The sequence below is a fragment of the Phalacrocorax carbo genome, chromosome 3 (assembly GCF_963921805.1).
Source record: "Phalacrocorax carbo chromosome 3, bPhaCar2.1, whole genome shotgun sequence".
In the NCBI taxonomy this organism is placed as follows: Eukaryota; Metazoa; Chordata; class Aves; order Suliformes; family Phalacrocoracidae; genus Phalacrocorax; species Phalacrocorax carbo.
The window spans coordinates 41408293-41423116 of NC_087515.1; the positions used below are offsets into that span (position 1 = coordinate 41408293).

The 14824-nt window shown below is 42.4% G+C and overlaps 1 long non-coding RNA gene across 1 annotated transcript in view; it reads left to right on the forward strand.

Annotated features, from left to right (window-relative positions):
* LOC135312531 (uncharacterized) overlaps positions 1–14824 on the forward strand; it is a 25101-nt gene continuing 10277 nt past the window's right edge. Inside the window, exon 1 of the long non-coding RNA XR_010372110.1 lies at positions 1–318. This is a non-coding gene — a long non-coding RNA (uncharacterized LOC135312531). The remainder of the gene's footprint in view (positions 319–14824) is intronic.

Genomic DNA, 14824 nt, shown 5'->3' on the forward strand with positions numbered 1-14824 from the left:
CGCAACCGCTTCACCACCCCCAGAGCCGCGTCACTTCCAGTGTCGGCTGGCGTGGTGGACACGTAAATAAATAACTAAACGAGGGACGAACGCAACTGCGGCGGTACTGACCCACTACCGGCTGAGGGAGATGGTGGCTTAACCGAGTGGCTGATATCTTAAGTGCTGGCAAGCCGTTTCCACCGCGGTGGGGCGGCCATCTTGGACGGGGCGTGAGGCGATGCCCTGGGTGACGCTGCGGCCGCCATGTTGAGCTCGGGAGGAAGAGGGCTGCGCCGGGTCGTGGTGTTTTCTGCGCCCTGGCGTAGACAATATGAGGTGTTTTAAATTTTTTTAAAAATTTTTTTTTCATTCGCCCCAGGGGTGCCGTGTGGGCTGTGCCAGGTGAAGCCCTCCGCTGGGGCTGCCTGCGCTCAGTGCCAGGGATCCTGTGAGGGGGGCCGTGGCCGTGCGGGCTCCCAAACCAGGCGGTGGCATAAAAAAAAAACCCAACACCTCATCCAAAATAGAAATGGGGAATCTGGGGCGAATCCGTCTGTCGGCGGGCCGGTGGCGGGAGGAGACTGGCAGAAGGGCTGTGGTTGCCGAGCGGGAGCGGCACTGCGGTACCGGCAGCACCGGGTGAGGGCCCTGGCGGAGCTTCCTCGCCGCTAGCACCACTGTGGTTGTGCCCGCACTGTGGGAGGGTTTCATTTCCAAGTCTTGAGGGCTAGGCTGGCATTTCTGCTTAGGAAATTGTTTACTGCAGAGTTCCGCCCCCTTGAAGTTTAGGGGGGAGTAGTCTGATCCCATATGTATGATCCCGCACCCCACTTCTGGAACGGGCTGCCATACCACTATTCCACCTTTTACGTCTCCTTGTGACCAAGGAGCTTCAGAGTTTGCAAACCGTTTAGTCCAGGTGGAGTCCCTCAGGGCCTGTCTGCACCGCGCTGTAACGTCGGCTCCTACGCATCAGAGTCTGCCGGAGTCACCACCTTCAAAGAATAGTTTGGTACAAAATTGTTTACAGAAAGAGAGAGTCATATGTGCCTACGCTTCATAGGGGAGGCATGTACATAGGCTAGTTGTGACACCAGTCAAATCGTGCTTTAGTTGATTTTTAATGAGTTTTACGGTTGAACTTTTTATAGTTTATAGTTTTACTTGCTTGTTGGCTGTGCAAATTCTGTAAAAAGGAATAGAAAGACTGTCAAAAAGGCATACAGGGAAATACTCTGTTTTTTAAAATAGTGTTTTTCATATATATATATATATATATATATATATCTTGTCTCCTTGGATAAAAGGGCAAATAAGTAGACAGTGGTTTGACCTTGTAGGTGAAAGAACGTTTACAGCAAGCCCACTAAATGAAATAATGAGAAATAACAACACATGTATACTTCTGTTATTCAAATATTTTTTCTATTTTCTAATACCTTTTTAAACTGTACTGGTGAATATTGTCAGAACTAACAGCACGTTAGGTCTTTAAAAATGCATAATACATTTTTAAGTAATATGCAAAGCCTGCCATACATCCTTTGACAGTACTGTACAGCAGCTACAACATGCTGGCAAATTACAATAATAGTGATCGAAGTGTAATACTAACACTTTGTTCCTACAGAGTCTTAAGCATATGTTTAAACACACAGTAGTTTGGCTGAGGAAGACTTAAAACAAGGCCATTCATACAACTTTTCATTCCTGAGATAAGTTTGTGGACTAAAAATGCCTCAAATGCATTTAAGAGTAATTATAATTAATCTGCTAATTTAATAAGCAATGAAAGGCATCTGTGAAGTGTGGGAAAATTCCATTGTTAATACAATGTTTCTGTTATGTTAGGAATCCTGTTACAGTAGCTGAATATAATCACAGGTGACTATTAATGAGGCTGTGTGACTATTAATGAGGCTGTATGAGTATGACATTTTGCCACCTGGTGGCTGTTTTCTTTTTTTCAGCTTAGTGTCAGAAATGCAGCGTAAAGCTTTGCAGACCTGGCAGGACAGAAGCAGAGGCGGTGAGGGAACTGGAAGGCAGGGCAATTTAGCAGTCAAAGATCTTTGACTTTCACCCAATGTATAACAATACGTTTGTTTTACAAATCATAAGGGTGCAGAGAAGAATCTATAAAAACAGTGAAATAGTTTGTTATAAAGCAACAGACAACCTAGATTATTTCTTCCTATATTTGTCAGTAGCATTAAGTTCCAGGGGCCCAAAATATACCTCAGGGTGTAGTCTTAGTCCATGACGAATCATTTCCCATTCCAGCTATGTTTAGTTGATGGTCATTATCCATGAGTGTTAATCATTCTTATGGCAACATTGTAAATAATAAGAGGAGGTAATGTAGTAATTATCTTCTCTTGTACAGCTGATGTATCAATTATTTGAATGAGCATATGGAATACACACACTGCTGGTAAACTCCCCAGACAGCAACCTGAGCTGCAGCACCCTTAAAAAAACCCAAAAAGTAAAGCCCTTCTGTGTAAAAGACCAAAGCCACGAGCACATCCATGTGCCACAGAAAGACAGCCAGAAAGATTGACAGTATCACCAGTTAGAATAGATCTTAGAATAGAAGGAAATTTGATAAGTAAAATTCCCAGGTGATTTGAGGAAGTGACTCGTATCCCAACTTACAAAGAAAGGCAGAAAATCCCTCCAAATGGTCCCTGCCAGTTAGACCAGAGGAAAGTTTCCTTCTCTTTCTTGGTACTATTCAGTAGTTTCTAGGACCAGAAGCTTTAATCAGTCTGCAGTTTTGAGTCTATAAAATTCATTTAACCTGAATGCAGGATCAGACAAGAGGTAAGTGTTCCACATAAAAAACTGAAGGTGATCTTCATTTAGGCATAATGTGAATGATTGACAAGATGTGTGGGATTTCTTTAATCATTCCTATGTAAGCTTTGCTGGTTGAAGGAGATTACATTTGCTTACGAAGGCAGAACGACTCTATAATAGCATTAGGCATATTATGTATTAGTTCGGTGAAATGGAATCCATGGGTTACAATGCTAATTTTAAGGTTATATTTTCAACATATGAAAGTTTCCTTTACAGAATTGCATAGATCGTAAACACTGTATGCTATTTGGAGATTATTCTAGAGTGGTGTTTTATCCATTTTCAAACATATGGTGTTTGGGGTTTTTTTTAAAGTGTATACTTCCAAGCAATTTCTTTTCTTACAGCATGGTGAAAAAAGTTGTAATTTTGAGATATCCATCTCAATGTGAAGCCCCTCTGCCTAGTGCAAGAGAGGTTTTAAGTCAAGTGGGACCGGTCTTGGTTAACTCCGAGGTTCCCAGGTCCGGCTTTGACTTGATAATTGTTGCAAAGCAGTTTTATCAGTCACTGCTGCTGAGTCTTAAACTGTCAGGAGAGGGCGTAACCTTCCCAGAAGTATCAAATGGAAAAAGCTGTCGTGGTGTGTCAAGAAGATTCACAAAGGCTGTCTCTGAAAAACCTGCATGGTCTAGACGCTCAGACACTCCTCCTAGGTGGGGAATTAAGGATGGCAGGGAGAACTTGTTATGGTCTATATCCATGCCCTTGATAAAACTTATTCAGAATTTTCAAGAAAATTCAGTATTTGAAAGGAAACAATTTAGCTTTTTATTTCTCATTTTGGAGTTGACAACATGGTTCCTGAATGTAACTTCTAGTTATACTGTAAGTTGTACCATATATTGTGTAGCGTAATGCAGAATATCTTCTGAAAGACGTTGGATCACTAGCAGTGGATAGAGCAGGTTGTTGTGTTAGGTTTCTTGGGGTTTGGTTTGTTTTGTTTTGTTTGTTTGTTTTTTAAATTTCAAAGATATGTATAACAATGCTCCTGGCAGTGCAAGCTAAGCTTTTTCTGGCTTCCCTGCTCAGTTTATGGGGAAGAAACTTGCTGTAATCAGACTAGATGCATCTTCAAACTTAAGGCATTTTGCTTCCCTCTCTGCTGAGCCTGGCAACGCTGCTGCTCAGAAACTAGATAGTCTGTTTTGTGAGAAACTGTGGTGCTTAATTTTTCTTTCTTTTTTTTTTTTTTTTTTTTAAATTCACAATTGAATCGGACATTTGAAGATTTGAAATTATCCCTAGAATGAATTTTAAATGGTCTTTGGACCTACCAGATCATTTCATTTCACTAATGCCAAAGGCTTTCATTTGTGCTAACATTTAAATTTTTCTGTGGAAATAGAAAAAAATCAAGCAAATTGAAAAGAGGATATCAAAGCATTGCAACTTATTTTCGCAGAATGTTTTGACTTTTTCCCATCCTGACATGAAACTGAATTGGCACATTTCTCCAAAATGTTTTTAATTCAGTAAAACTGCATTTATCTTAGACCATTATAGCTGAACCATTACTACTGCATTACCAAGCAGAAAGAGCTTGTCTGACTGAATTTACCAATCAAAAGCTTTACATGAAAATAGTTTGTGGCTGTGGTTTCTTAAGGTGGGCATTATCAAAGCTAGCTGAATGAATAATATGGGCTTTCTGCTGGCTTCTAAATGGACAACAGTTAGTAAAAGAAAAATTGTGTATTGTTAGTTAAGTTAAACAAAGCTGCAGCTGAGTAAAGAATTAACTAAGCAGCCTGTTACTAAACTCTGCTGCTGATCTGTCCTTTGGCATTGCAAGGTGGTAAAACAGATCTATGAGTAGCTGATGCATGTTTCTTTGAGCAGTGGTTGGTGCCCTGGGCTCAACCCAGAATCAGCGCGGACTGCCTTGCTCTTCCCCAGGGCACTGCAGCGCTCTCGTCTGTGTTAGAGTTGAGGGAGCCAGGAGCACCTCTTGGCCCCAGGACATTCCCCAGTCGCACTGAGGACTCCTGTATGAAGAGCCCATCTGTGTCTGTAAGCTGGCTGTGCAGTAGCAAAGATCCTGAGGGTTGCCAATCCTTGCTGTTCAAGCAGTGTCTGAACTAATTCCTGCTCCACGTGCTCTTCTCATGCGTCTGTGCTGGCAGTGAAACAAACTTGCTGAGCCTGGCCTCCCTGTGCTAGGTGTTAGCAGTTACAATAACCCCTATGTGGAGGTCCTTGTCCCCTCTCAGATCTATTTCAGAGGCACTGAGATACTCTTCTGAACATCTTAAATACCCATGTCTTCTGCATTGCTGCTACTTCCATTAGCATTGAGCTTTGGGCATGCAGAATGACCAGGCGCTGGTTTCTCTTGTTTTGAGGATCCAACAAAGGTGTCTTAGCTTTTCCCAGCTCTTCAAGGAAGGGACTGTCTCCATCTATTCTAGTTGCAATGACATAAAATATAAAGCATGTATGTTTTGGATGCAACATACAAATCTGTTTGGAGTGCAGGTTTGTTACTGTTTTATACAAATCTCCCTAGCTATCTTACTGGAGCACTTTACTGGAATCCTGTGATTCACGAGCCATTAAAAATCCCAGAATTGTCCTTAAACAATCCTAAATGTGTTAACTACAAAGAACCCTATGTATTGACAGAAAATAGATGAAATGGCAGTTATTTAGGTGGGTCTTAGAAATCTCCTATATCTAAAGGGCATGTATGTTCATTGGGTTGTAGCTCAGGCTTATTTGGGCAAGGGTAGGGTTGCTGACACTCAGCACTGTTTGTTGGGAGGGTTTTTTGTTTTGTTTGTTTTTCTCCTAAGGAACTCCTTTCTGAGTCTCAATCATGTTTGCAGCTGATTTGGAGCCTCTAATGAACATGCATGCTCACATTCTTGCCATATGAGGGCTACCCAGTGGATTAACCAGCTCATGAACGTGAGAACAGCCCCATTTTTCCTGCTGTGGTCTAGACCACATCCTCAAAGTGGCAGAAGTTAATTACTTCAGTGTGATGATACTACGTGTACACCTGGCCTCAACATGTTTTTCTAAGTAACTCATCAGCAGCGTGTACAAAGTGTATTTTAGTGTATGTGCATTTTAATGATGGCAAGGCTTGTCAGAAGCAGCAATAGAAAAGCAGTGTAGCTGGCAAAAACTGGCAAGCTGCTGGCAGTGCTGGCCTGTTCAGGTGTGAAGGAGATAAAACAAACTTTAAGACAAGCGCAGACTGAAAACAATCTGACTTCAGCCCTAATTTAACTGTGTTACTCAGGCAAGCTGAGAAGGAAAAAGAGCTGACAAGTGTAGCAGCCCAGCAAGCCATGGACGGCCAAAATGATGTATAGGCAACATGTACTGTTTCCTCCCAGGTCTGACAGTACTTCCATCTCCTAGAAGGTGGTATTGTGTGAGTACCTCAGCTGTCAGCAGGAAAGCAAAGCAAAGCTTTCCAGTGTGCCTAATTGTTTTTTTTTCAATGTAGGCTCTAAATGCAGAAAGTCAATAAAAAAAGAAATTAGAATTATTCATTTAATGACAGTCTCTTGCCGTTAAGAGGCATGGCTTGTGAATTTTGTACATTTAAGATTAAAAGTGCTAAAAATGGTTGGAGACCATTATTCTGTTATAATGATCAGATTTATTTATTGGACAAAGGTGAGTTGATTTCCATAGCTGTCTTCCTTCCTTGTGCATCAGCTCTTCTCTGTGATGACAGGAGCCAAGAGCCTCCAAATGCTCTTGTAGATCAGATGGTAGGAAATTCTGAGGTACAAACTACTAACTCTGTGTATGTGATGGGCACTATTACAGCAGTCTTTTGCATACCAAGCTGTTCAGCTCTATCACAAACATCTGTTTTAAGGCTTTTTCATTTCTAAGGCATTTCAGAGGGGTTTGGGTTTTTGGGGGGGGTTGTTTTTTTGAGGTTTAGGAACATTGAAACTTACCTCTAGAGGTGGGTTTTATTTATATATATATATATAAAAGAAGACCTGCAATATCCTGTTGTAATCACACAAGTTCATTTCATATCTATGTGTCAACACAGTCAGTGAAATTCCAGTGCCTGGTTCAGGTGTTTTGGACAAGTTTTCCTCACGAGCCAATGTTTTGTGATTGGTGGTGATGCATATCAATAAAAATAATTTGAGAATGTTTCTTCTGAAGATCATGCCTTTTTCTCTTTACATTGAATGGCAAAATGTCCATTAACATAAGCAAAAGTAGGATTCAGTTCCAGGTTTTACACCAGAAGCAGCTGAGGTTTTCCTGGGTTAATGACTACTTCTGTCTCAAATGCAACTGCTGTGCAAAGAAAGTGGTTCCTTTTGCAGATATTTGTCAAAATCTTTCTCAGTGTCTTTCAGACTCATATCTGATGCCTATTTCAGTACCACATATGTCAGTTTTATCCTCTGTCTTATTTTTCTGCAATGGGTTTGGTTTCTTGATCTATGTTTGTTGAGATGCAAAGCATCTAGGATGTAGGCAGATAACAAGGGTAGATCTCAGAAAAACAGGATTGCTTTCTGGAAAGCTCTTATATGAGAAATACATGAGTTTGGCCATATCTGGTCCTAAACTACCTGACAGGATTGCTCTTATAGGTAAAGTATATACAACAATACAGAATCTAGAGAGAAAGTACCATGCTCCAAATAGCCAAAACGTTTTTGAATGCTAACAGAAGTACTATCTGTCCCAGAGTCCTGCATGCAATGGCCTTTGGCTACACCAGCAGCCAGAATGAGACCCTCAGCCAGTGGGGTCTGTTGTCTCTGTGTGGTCCCCTGCTGTTATCTCACAAGCATAAAGAAGCAAGACTGAACCCCTGACATTTGTACCAAGAACAGGCAGAATGTGGGAAGGAGCAGGCAGAAGGGAGTGTGGAGAGCTGGTCAGAGGGAAACAGCAGTATGACAAAGGCAGCTGGGCAGATGAGGAGATGAGGTCCAGCCCTCACCCCTTCAATATCCAGGATCAGTCAGGGATCTCTTGAGAGCAGCTGAACCAGCTCTATTGCCACAGGGAGAGCTAGGAAAGATGAGATTAGGAAATCCAGGTGCCTGTGCAATCTTTAAATTCACCAGGCTCTAAGTAGGAGCCCTCTCTAAATCATGGCTGAGTGGGTTTCAGTGCTAGGAAAAGGGTGCTGTCTCTGAACCAGCTCTGTGGTTCTAGTAAGCACATATGATCCCAGCCGGCTTCTGTGGTGTCGCTGATGTGCTCTGCAGGAGCCCTTGCCAGGGAGCACTTCCCCATGCCATTCCCTGCATCAGCCATACAGTCTGTGTCATTTCAAGAGAGATAATGTGCAACTTAGCAGTGAGCTGCAGCCCCCCCATCTCTAAGCTTACTGAACTCAAGGGATGTACATTAGCAGTGAATTTGGCCCATGGTTTTCAGTTTTTAACCACTGAACTGAAAAAAAGTTTAATAAGCACAATAAACCTGTCAATTTATAGGGTGTAGTGCGTGTTGCAAGGAGCCTCGATTCCCACCATAGCTGAGAGGGGGCTATTTTCAGAGCACCAGCTTGGGCTTTGTACCTTTGTTTGGCCAAAGAGGGATCTAGGTGTTGAGGAATTTTCATACCCCCATTCTTCCATGTATGCAGTACCTAGTGAGTTGGAAACATGGCTGCAAACAGCACCAAAAGCACCAAGACTCATCTTCCCAACACAAGCTGATTGCCAGAGGTTTCAAAGGAGCAACTTTTGTTTCTATTTCCTTGTATTTATAGAGTTGTTTATAATGTAAGCCACAGGGTATTCACTGTCTGCTCGGTCAGATGCAAGTCAGCATCTGAAAGACTGATGGCGATTTAAAATCAGTTTGTATGGAAATGGCGTTGGTCCAACTGCCCAGTTGTGGAATGTTATGTGAACAAAGCAGATATAATTATTTCCAAATCTGGCCGCAATCCATATTTTATCCATATTTATCCATATTTTGCTGCAAAGGGGCTTGTCTCCTTTGGCAAGAAATCCCCTGGGCAGAGAGCATATTCTCAGTAACTCACTGTTTACCCCATACTGGGTTGAGTTTTCAACAAATCCTTCTCTGTGGAGGAGCCAAGATACGTAACCTTTGCTAGTGATGCAGCTAGCTCCCAAAATCAAAACTCTGTCTCCTCAGCAGCCGGTTTCACTTAGCAAATGTTGCAGCTTATGAGATCATTCACAGTTTTCTAAGCAGCAACCAATTCCTGATAAAACCTGTTGGTAATAGTCTGGATTTTTCAAAGCGCAGTGACTCCTGTGCATATCATCACATGGTGGAGCAGTAGGGAGTTTGAGGAGCACTGCAGAGATCTCTCACCAGTCAGATGCTTGTTCTGCTTATTCAGAGATGGTGGGACGTGAACAAGCTTTCGTTCAAAAATAACGTAGGCATTTTAGCACATGACTGCTCCCCCTCTAGCATGTTCTCTTGTACCTTCTGGGATCATTTTGTCTGAATTGTGCTGATGGAGCTCGGCTGTTATCAGATGGCCCTTTGCAGGGTTGATTCAGGGATGAGGAAGATGTAGACTGAACCTGCTGCAGACGCTGTTGCAAACTGGCCTGTTCTTCTCTTGCTTGTAGCTAGACAGTCAGGGATGCATGGTGCATCTGCTTCATGGCTGCAGGACCACGAGTCTTCTGATCTTTTTTCCCATATAAATGTCTTCTGATGCAGATTGACAGCAGGTTATACTGAGCTTTTTCCGCTCTGCAGTTCTACACCATGAATGTGCTTAAGTTACCCTACTGACCGTGCCTTCAGAGGGGCCCGTGTTACCTACACACCTCTGGTTTTGTTTGACAATTTATATGCTGTTACTAGCTAGGCCACTTATCTGGAGAATCCCCTTTCTCAATCTGACGCAGAGATGCAGGCAGACAGAGCTACAACTGTGCTACCTAAAAAAAAACCCCAGGGTGATAACCCCTTACAAAGCATGACAAAGAGTCACTTCATGCTCAGGTTTGCCATGGGGCTGGTTTGCTTTTACAGAGCTGGACCAGTTTCTCCTGAGTCAGATTCTGTTACATGCAAGCTACTGTGGTGCCTTTAATTCAGTTTAAGAGTGCATCAGATAGGTTTCTTTCCCCTTCACAATTATTACTTTGTTATTGCTCTGTTTGTTAATGTGTATTCTGGTAGCATTGCACAAGCTACAAGCATGCCCCAGGGCCTGGTGCAGTAAGTGTGCCTGGTGTGTTTTTCCTCTCCTGATTGTGTAGAAGGAGTCATCACTGCATTATAAACTTATCTCTACAGCTTCTCGAGGCTTGTTTTTGCCTGTGGGAAAGCTTCATGTGTGACGAGTGTCAAGCCTGGCTTTCTGTGGGATAGGCTGGACCGTTACACCCTGAGCTGAAAGATGACCATTTCTTTTTCTGCTTTGGGACTGATATGAGGGAGCAGATAGCAGTAGGTCAGAGCTGTGTTGGACCCCAGTCTAATGCTGGCCCTAGGTAAGGCTCCACAGCAGTTTCCAGGTTTCCCTTGGGAATCATAATTTGGTTAGAGTAAATATGATAGTGAATGAGTGAGTCCCATGAAGAGCAGAGAAATATTCTCTGCAGTTGTGGAAGCTAGTGTGGAAAATACATAGCATTAGTGTGAGCTTTTGAGTACCAGTTTTATTCCTGTGATTCTTTTTGGCTGGTCTAATACCTTGATGTTGAATTCAACCATTTCATGTCCTAAGAAGCAAACATCACCATCACAGGACCTTCTTTGGTGCACGAAGGTGCTGTTTGCATTTCCCATTGCACTGGTATCACTCAGCTATGAAAAAAACAAATCACTGTTTTACCAAGGCAATGGTTGCTAGAAGAGAACGGATTATAGTTTGTAAGATGCTTTGCTGGTAGAATGCAACAAGCTGCAGTGATGCCTACCTAACACACATATGTAGGCTTTGGACTCATTCGAATTAGAAATGTTTTGAAGGTCAGGAATAAATCTGTGTGTGACTGCCTATATGTATTTATACTTTTCTTGCAATGAACAAAAAGAAAAGAAAGGGGTACGTGCTTTTTTGTGATTTTTTTGGTGATTTTGTTGTCTGCATGAAGATTTTTTTTCTCTGAGGCTTTTGTGCATGGTCTTTTACAGCTAATGGGCTGCTGCTGTGTAAAATTTCCTCAGAGGATACTCCAGAGGAGCCAACTGTAATTAGAACCCAAAAGACTGTGTCCCAGTCCTTCTTTGACATCTCCTTCTTTTACTTCTGTTATCTTTAAACTACATCCTTAGTGCTGTCCCTCTGTCAGAGTAGGGCCACCCTTGCCTAGATCTTTGCCCATGGAAGGTTTAGTATAGCCCTAACCTAGTTAGGAATCTGAGGGTTTTCCCCTCATTTCCTTGGAGTGTATTAAAATGGATTATCTTGATACAAAGAGTATAAAATAGGCAAAAGTGAAAAAAAAAATTCAGGGTCTGAATCTCTAAGCTCCAAAGACCTTATGATCCTGAACCCCACTGGCAATAAAAAAATGCCTGTAAATGCAAAGTCTTGCATCTCCAGAGACTTCAGGTTTAACAAAATAGGTGAACATATCATTGTCCTTCTGTTTCTGCAGTCCATCAGAGTCCTTAGCCCGGATCTTTGCTCAGTCTTTAGTTGGATGAAGTGGACAAGGAATTTGAAGTGAGTAAGAACACATCAGGACTCCTGAGTTTAGCTAAGACTGCATATAAAAATAATATTGTCTTAGAAAATGAAAAGCCTGTGTCCTGCATCTGCTGAGCAAGGAGATTCATGCCCATGTTTTTTTCCTGTGTGCTGGCCGATTCACAAAACAGGATGCATTCTGACTGTAGCTAAATAAGCAGCTGGAGGGCTGTTATCTCTGTGCAGAGACATGGGCCTGTTCCCTTTCTGCTTTCAGGCACTCTACCCATTCCCCTTCCTGTGTAGAGGCTGCAGCCTTATGGGAGGGTGAGCATGTTCAGATACATCATAGCATTGGTGCTAGGTGAGACCCAGCTCAATGAATTGTTTCTGTCCAATTCCCCCAGAGGTGGTCACTTAATAATTCATGCCTGGTATTTATACCTTTTGGTAAAGCACTTGGAAACACCTGTCAGGCTGACTTTGACTTTGGGTAGCCAGTGATCATTCACCCGTCTCCAGCAGTCAGCCATTTTGAAGTGATAAAATGTAAGCTATGCACAAAACTGGCAGCCCAAACCAGCTCAGGTGAGATTTGTTTGCTGCTGTAACCTCCTTGACATCACTAGAGTACCACCGTTGTTTCCTCTACGTTCAAGAGTAGGAGACCATCAAGGAATGAAGGCTGAATACTGAAACATTTAGCATTCCCAGTGCTGTTTGCAAAGAAACCCACCAGCCAAGAGCTATTTGGTAGTTTGGGTTCTAAGAAGGTGCTGTTCTCTATCTTTCTTCATATGCCAGTGCTGAACAATTTAAAAAGGACAGTGATAATAAAATTACCCTCTTCAGTCTAAGCAAAACGATAAATCTGCTCTGTTGAAATGCGATTCTGCTTTATCTGGTTTTACTTTTGGTGGAAGGGGAGGCACGTGGTGTTTTCCTATTGCCACCTGCTTTTGGCAATGCAGAACCTGCTTGAAAGCCATTGAAAGTTCTGTAACCAATAATTACTTTGGAGCTGGCTAATAGGAAACTCTGCTCTCAGCAATATGGAAAATAATTAAAAATAAATAAAGATCACATGCTTATAGAGACCTTTCCACATCATTTAGCATTTCTAGTTGATAGAATGCATTGTGTTTCTTACTCCTATGTGTAGAAGATGCTTGCATCACCTGTGAGATGCTGAAGAGGGATGTTGTGCAGGTGCTGCCCTGAGTGCCTCAGCTCCTTCCAGGGCTTTTTATTCAGATCTCTTTCCAAGCCTGGCAGGACAAGTGAACCCCTGTGGAAGCAGAATTGCAAGTGTCGTCTTTGTTGTATGAGTGATGCATAACTCTGCCTTCAGCACTGAAAGCCTTTGCTGTTCTTCACTTTCTTAGGGTGGTGGTTTCCTTCCTATTAGCATGTGCTTAAGGAAACATCTAGAGACACCTATCTGTGGCCTGCTGTTTCCACCTCTTTTTTTTTTTTTTTAAACTTCAAACACAGGGTGTGTATCTGTGTGAAGGGGAGATCAGGCATCCACATGTGGGTGTTTGGTAGAAGGTGAGTGTCCTCAAGGCCCCTTTATAAACATTGGAGCTAAGGCCTCTGCAAGACCATTCAGGGCATCAAAATTGTCTCTGCTAAGTCATTCTCTGGAGGAGCATCTTTCTTTCTACTGCTTATATAGGGAACCCACAAAGACCCAACTGAATTACCACAGCTGAAATTAGATGCTGCAGAAGGTGGCATGAATACCCCTGCAGCTTCAGCTACTACTCACCCACTGAAAGGCTTCCAGTTTTCCCATTAACATAGCCACTCAGCTGGCCTAAGCAAAAAAAGCCGTCTTTGCAGAAAATTGTGTATTAAACATCAGTCTTTATTGTACCAAATAGCTCTTTTAAATCCTCACCCTGGGAAGCTGTTGACACATGTTTGAGTCACTCTACCACCTTCTCCCAATAAATGTATGTGTAATTGTGTTTGTGTATACTAGTTATATGTTGCTGTGGAAGCTTTGACATGCTGATACATATATGCATGCCAGCCGTCACAGCCTGTGGCTTCATGCCCGTATATGGAATTTCACCTGTGAAGGTATCCAGAATTTCCCTTAGGATCTGTTTGAGGCGTAAACCAAGCAGCTTAGAAGAGGGCAAGTAAAGATGCTATGTGCCCGAGATGGGTTTCAGTCTCTGGCAATGAAAATTGTGGCTTCCTGTTTGAAACCTGGCTCCCATCACCATGAATGCCATGAAGGATGTTTCTTCCTGCCATGCCCTCTCCAGAACAAGATGTTCCCTGTGGAGTGGGATGCTCTGAGAGGCCAGATCTGCCTACTCCCTTCCTGCACTGCAGGTAGAAAAAGATGGCTTGAACATAAAGGAAGCCACAAAAATTATTTGGAGGATGGCCAGAGGCAGGTGGGCACAGGCTGAGGAGATGGAGGTCCATTTGGTCTGGTGCTGTAGCTATGTAGGTTCAATGTCTAAAATCCATTGTGGGGAAAGAGTGACATGGAGGGAGTCATTGCTTGCAGTTAACTGGGGGGGTTCCTGGAGGCCAGGTGTAGGAAAGCTTGAAAGCACACATTTCAGCATAATTAGAGGCTTTTCTGAAATGAAGATCTAACTTGATATGCAAAGCCTGTTCACTTGGATTTCATGTTTCACTGCACGACCTGGAGTAGGCCTTTATCTTACATTTACATAAGGATGTTAGGCAATATACCACCACCTGCAATTTACTTTGACTGTGGTGACTGTTAATTCTTATAGTGTGGATTGGAGCCATGTGCTAAAACATTTTAGAAAAATTTCTAGTCTGGTATTTGGTCATTAGGGTGAAAAGGACTGTGTACTTTGAAGAAAGTGATAATAAACATGATGAAAGTATATAAAAAGCTAAATGACACTGAGAAAGTAGTTTAGGGTCTTCTCTTTATTCATCCACATATTAAAGCTTAAAAGGGCATATAATGAGACAGAAGAGCAGTACATTGAAGGCAGACAGAGAGGAATTTTCTTTGCATGGAGTATATTGCCATTCATGAACAATATCAGCATGCATAAACATAACAGGACTCTGAAAAAGATTAGGCATTTAACAGCCTCCAATACCAACATGTCCTACTGCAGTGATAAATACATAAAATTCAAGACTACTGAATAGGTTTCAGGCCAATTCTACTTGAAGAGAATGGGAAAAATGTATCTGGGGCAGGCTATGCTGTAGCTGTCTGCCACAGCATCCCTTGGGCTGTCCTCCAAACACATTCTAGTTAGCACAGCCAAAGACTGAACTATTTGGACTGCCAGTTTTATGAAGTGTAATAGTCACCATGCTCCTGTGATGGGCTGTGATCATCAGTTTGTTTATATTGAATACAGCAACAGT